Source organism: Muntiacus reevesi, chromosome 2, assembly GCF_963930625.1.
Source record: "Muntiacus reevesi chromosome 2, mMunRee1.1, whole genome shotgun sequence".
NCBI lineage: Eukaryota > Metazoa > Chordata > Mammalia > Artiodactyla > Cervidae > Muntiacus > Muntiacus reevesi.
This window is the reverse complement of record NC_089250.1, coordinates 34,704,792-34,710,791: the sequence shown is the minus strand read 5'-3', so window position 1 is coordinate 34,710,791 and position 6,000 is coordinate 34,704,792.

Below are 6,000 nucleotides of genomic sequence, written 5' to 3'. Positions count from 1 at the left end.
AGTACTTACTCTTTTGCCAGGGAAATTATACTTGTTTGAACTTTTTAAAAACAAGCATAATTTTGATTTGCTTAAACCTCCCTGGTTACAAGTGCATTATGTTGAGACCAGACATGTCATAAGCAAAATCTACTCATTTTACTCTGTGTGCTGGAAATCAGCTGAGTCACCCAGAGTGACGTTAAATGTAATTTCAGAATTGAAAAGAGTTCTTGTTCTTTCCTGTGGTAACAAGTACTTAATATATATTTATAGTTTAGTATAATTAGTCATAATGTTACATTATTACAATTACTGTTTTTATGGACATAACTTTCCTACAACTTATTCAAAATGATTCTATATGATTAACTCTGTAACAGAAAATCTAGAGAATTGCAAATCAGCTCAAGAAATGGCACATTTAGGATTACTTTTTTCATACATTCCAGAGACTAGAGACATCCTCTCTGCTTGTCTTTAGAAAGTACAGAAGATTACCAAAGGCTGCTAGAAGACACTTTGCTTGCAATCTTTTATTATAATTTTTCTCTATCACCACCTGTTATAAAGCAAACTTCACTTTATAAATAATAAGATCTTATAATAGTCTCAAAATAATTGTATAAGCCATGTCATTGTTGTTTTAGTCCCCAACTATCTAGAGAGGTAGACCAGATATCTGTGGCTATCTCCATTTTACACAGCAAGTGAATGAGAAAGAGAATTGGTACACTCAAGTCACCCGCCTAGTGAGTGGCATTAGTAGGGTCAAAACTAGATTTTCCTGTTACACAAGTGGGACTCCTTCAATAGCATATCATTAAATTCTTCATAGAGCCCCTAAATGATGAAAAGACAGACATGGCCAGAAAAGAGTCAGGCACATCTAATGATGAATCCTGTCTTGTCCATGTGTTAGCTAGGTGACATTTGGACAAGTTACTTAACCTTGTGAGTGTTTAGTCACTCAGTCATGTCTGACCCTTCGCAACCCCATGGACTGTAGCCCCCCAGGACCCTCTGTCCATGGGAATTCTCCAGGCAAGAAAACTGGAGTGGATTCCCATGACTTCCTCCAGGGAATCTTCCCAACCCAAGGATAGAACCCAGATCTCCCGCATTACAGATGGATTCTTTACCATCTGAACCACTAAGGAAGCCCTTGCTGAACCTCATTTTTTATATATAGAAGAGAGATGATATTATATACTTTATGAAATTTTAGTGAATATTAAATTACCTATTTAAAGTGCTTAGCACTGGAAGTTTTTAATAAATGTTCATTGTTGTTACAATTTTGGTGTTATTATTGCTGCTATTAGCCTGGTAGTTAGATGAGATTGCTCAGAATCCCACTTGAGATTTCACGGTCTGAGACTGTTCTTAAAATTTATGTGGGGATGTCAGTTTCCCCCAATCTCCTGATTTGATGTGAGGTAAACTGTTTAATTCTACCCCAAAGTGGAATAGATAAAGATGAGAACTAATTCAGATCACATTTACAATCTTTGGGGGTCAGTTTGTGGGGAGTGAGTAATGGATGGATAGTGTGCACTCAATCTCTACCATTTAATTACATGAAAGATTGCATTGTCAGTGAAGACACTGTTGTGATAGAGGGAAAAGTGAAAGTGTTAGACACTATCGTGTCTGACTCTTTGTGACCCCATAGACTGTAGCCCCCCAGGCTCCTGCGTTCATGGGATTTCTCCAGGCAAGAATACTGGAGTGGGTTGCCATTCTTTTCTCCAGGATGTGTTGTCAAGCTTCATCGAAGTGTTTTCCTAAGTCTATTCAAGAACTCTCTGCTCCAGACCAGAATTAGACTATTTTCCCAGGAGGCAGAGCCTACATGCAGTGGGTTTTTGCTTGAACAAACTTTCTTGTTCCTTTCTCACTATATGTGTATGTGGCATCCCAAACCTAGTCATTTTCATGCTACAATGTAGAATGAAATGCATTTGAGAACTATGGAGAGGAAAAATGACATCCAACTGACATTGTTCTTAAAACTTCCTAGATCTGGGCTATTTAGTTTGTTTGTTTTTTAAATGATGCAGAAGAAATTTAGCTCATTAAGAGAATGACTCAGAAAAGAACTCTACTGAAGGGTGAATCTCAAGACTTCAGCCAGAGGATTGTCAGTTGCTCCCCAGAGAGAAATCTAATTTTGTGGGAAAATAATTCTGAACTACTTTGAAGATTTATGTTTTCTATAGTCTCTCAACCCAAAAGCTTAAACTCCACTCTCCTATTACATTTATAACCTGAGGACCAGGTTGTCCTTCTCATTGTCAGTATTTTATCTCAGCTGTAAGCATCGCCGACTCGATGGACATGAGTTTGAGTAAGCTTCGGGAGTTGGTGATGGACAGGGAGGCCTGGCATGCTGCGATTCATGGGGTCGCAAAGAGTCAGACATGACTGAGTGTCTGAACTGAACTGAACTGAAGGAAAAGAACAATTTTGAGACTGTGTCATGACTTCTTGTAGGACTCAAACACTGCAAGAGAGTGTATTTTGCTAAGTGATTTTATATTAATTTGTGACTACTTTTTACCTTATCTATGGTTGATAATATTAAACTCCAAATGGACTGTGAGGATGAACTAGAATAATGGTCTGTTTATGTTATGGCAGCTGCCTTCTTTGGTTGGTCACTGGCACTTTCTTGTGTCAAATAACCCACAGATAATTTGTTTAAATGGATAGATACATAAGAATGTGTCTCTTTATTGAAAATCTCGTAGCAGCTACAAGCCACGATATGGAACTCTAGAGTTCATTTGGTTACAAAACTGCTGAATATGAAAATGGTTTTGACATCTTAGTGAATTTTTTTTTTAAGGTTTCAGCTCTCTTCCCAAAAGATACTCAATGAAGTAGTAGGTTGTCTGGACCAGTACAGAAAAACCCTAGAAGAGATGGGAGCTTTATTCCCAAATAATCCTTCTAAAAAGTCAAATGTAGGTGAGGCATTTTGCAGTTACAAATGTAATAACTGACCGAAGCAAGCATCACCAAAGGATGGTAGGACCAATGGAAGAAAGTTGTCTAGGAGGGGGTGGTTACATGGTCTCAAACGTGATTCAAAAACTATTAATTACTTACAGAGAAGAAAAGTTATCAATACCTTCATAATCGAGAAATCTATTGGATTAAAAAATCCAACTTAGTAAATATAATAATGGAACACATTTTGGGTACTTTCGATGTGATCCACTGAGAAAGATTCAGCATTGCCTGAGTGGCATTCTTCCCCCAAATATATACATTGAATCTCACCAAGAAGAAACAGTCAGCTATATCCAAATTCTACATCATTCCAAATATCCAAATTCTATAACATGCCACAAACCAACTGGCCTGGATTGTTCAAAATTGTCAAAGTCAAGAAAGAATTTTCTGGATTCAAGGAAAATAAAGAGAAATGACAACGAAATGGTATCTGTTGTCTTTGATTAGATCCTGGACCAAGAAAAGTTATAAAATATAACTATAGATTACAAGGGTGCCTGCTAAGTTGCTTCAGCTGTGTTTGACTCTTTGCATCCCCATGAACTGTAGCCCTCCAGGCCCCTCTGTCCATGGGATTCTCCAGGCAAGAATACTGGGGTGGGTTGGCACTCCCTTCTCCAGGGAATCTTCCTGACTCAGGGGTCAAACCTGGCTGGGTCTCCCACATTGCAGGCAGATTCTTTACCATCTGAGCCACCAGGGAAGCCCGGGGAAGCCCATGTGTATACATACATCTCAGCTTTTCTGGATTTCGTTCCCATTTAGGTCATCGCAGAGCACTGAGTCAAGTTCCCTGAGCTCTACAGTAGGTTCTCATTAGTTCTCTATTTTATAATAGTGCATATGTGTCCATCCCAGTCTCCCAATTCATCCCTCCCTCCTCTTCTGCCCTTGGTGTCTATACATTTTTTTCTCTTTGTCTGTGTCTCCATTTCTGCTTAAAACATATTTTAAATTCATGTACCTTCCTACGTTTTCACTGCCATCAGCCTAGTCTAAGTCACCATCATCTCTTTTCTAAATTTTTCTAGGAACCTTTTACTTGAGCTGCAAATTCAGAGCAGATAATAGGTGTGACACCTGTGCAGGTGTATGGTGCTTCATGCTTTTAAAAGAGTCCTGTATTTTGTTTAAAATTCTGCTATTGCTGTCTTGAAATTTAAAAGAATTTTTTTTAATATTTTATTTTGTATTGGAATGTAGTCAGTTAACAATGTTGTGATAGTTTAAGGTGGACAGCAAAGAGACTCAGTCATACATTAAAATGTAGCTGAAGGAGGAGAGCTCAGTTGACAGGGTCCCTGCAGAAAGGCTCGGGGGTTGGCAGCATCCTGGCTTCCAGACGAGATTAGGAGGCCAACAGCAGCCCACCCCATGGACAAAGACGGTTGATATCTTCCTAACTTCATGTTGTTTCTTCAAGACACTCCAGATTTTGTTCATAAGATGAAGCTTCTGCAACATCTTAATCTTTCACATGTTGGTTTTCCTCAGAGTATTACTTTATTTCATATCATGGCCCTGGAGCCAGACTGCTCTGGTTTTAATCCAGGTTGTTAATTTACTAGCTATGTGGATTTGGGCAGGTGACTTAATCTCTCATGATTTGCAGTATCCACATATATAACAGGGGCATAAAAGGGATAACATCTCATGAGGTTATCTGGGGAATAAAAGAGAAAAAGAAAGGTAATTTTGGCACAATGCCTGGGGCAGAATAAGACTCAATAAGCATCTGCTATTACTAATATTAGTATGCATGCAACTGAGAACTTGCCAATGAAAACTACAGTGCTGAAAGTAAGCAACAAAATGTATCAGGCCCCTAATATGCACTCAGAGTTGTTGTTGTTCAATGAACAACAGTTCATTGCCGGGGGGACTTCTCTGATGATCCAGTGGTTAAGACTTCGCCTTCCAATGCAAGGTATGCAGGTTCGATTCCTGGTTGGGGAGCTAAGATTCCACACGCATTTTGGCCTGTGGCCAAAGAAACAAAAAAATATAAAACAGAAGCAATACTGTAACAAATTCAATAAAGACTGAAAAATAGCCCACATCAAAAAAAAAAAAAAAAAAAAAAAAACTTAGCAAAATAGCAACAGTAAAAGACCTTTCCCCCAGTGGAATTTATATTGTAATCCTCATTTACATGAACCAGGATAATTCAAAGTAGTTTACAGCTATTAACTTGTTTAATTCCTCAAAATATCTCTGACTCTCTGAAGTCTCCTCTCAAACATGCTGCCCTGTGGCCTGACTTGGTGGAAATTTCTGGGGCTTGTGAAAAGTGAACAAGTCAACTTGGCATGTATAAGAAAGAGGGTAGTTTGTTTTGCTATATTTTGTTTTTGTCTTTCCAATTCTGTGGAAGTGTTTCATGACAAAAACATTTTCTGGTTGAGCCAGCAACTATAAAGATCCAATAGAAATAACTGATGAAGTGCACTCATCATTTTTAGGCAAAACATATTCCCTGGAGTGGGCTAAGGGCAGAAGAGACTAATGGGAAAGTGAAACAAAAAAATGCAACCTCCCTTTCTTATAGTTTTTTTTTTAAGAAACTTGGTCCAGAATTTCTATGTGATCTCCCTATTCTTGCCAAGGTCACCACGACTCTGTTAACTGGAGAAGAAAAACCACTTGGCTTCTAAAGGAAGACATGACTCTGTACCATATCATCAAGTCTGATTTCATCTCAGCTTTTGGCCACTGGGTCTCCAGTCAGCTGCCTGGTCAGACCAGCCCTGTTGTGACCCACCAGGAGTCCCAGGGAGTGGACGCTGTAAGCTTGTCTGTCATCATTTCTTTCCTTGCAAAGCCAGACCTAAAGAAGCCTTTGCTGACATTCTTGATGTGTTGAGGAAGGCTGCAGTCCATGGGGTGGTGAAGAATGGGACACGACTTACAGACTGAACAGCAACAACAACAAATACAACTCAAGACACCTTTTGAAATATATTTCTTTTCATTTTATAAAACCTCTGAATATTTCCAGGA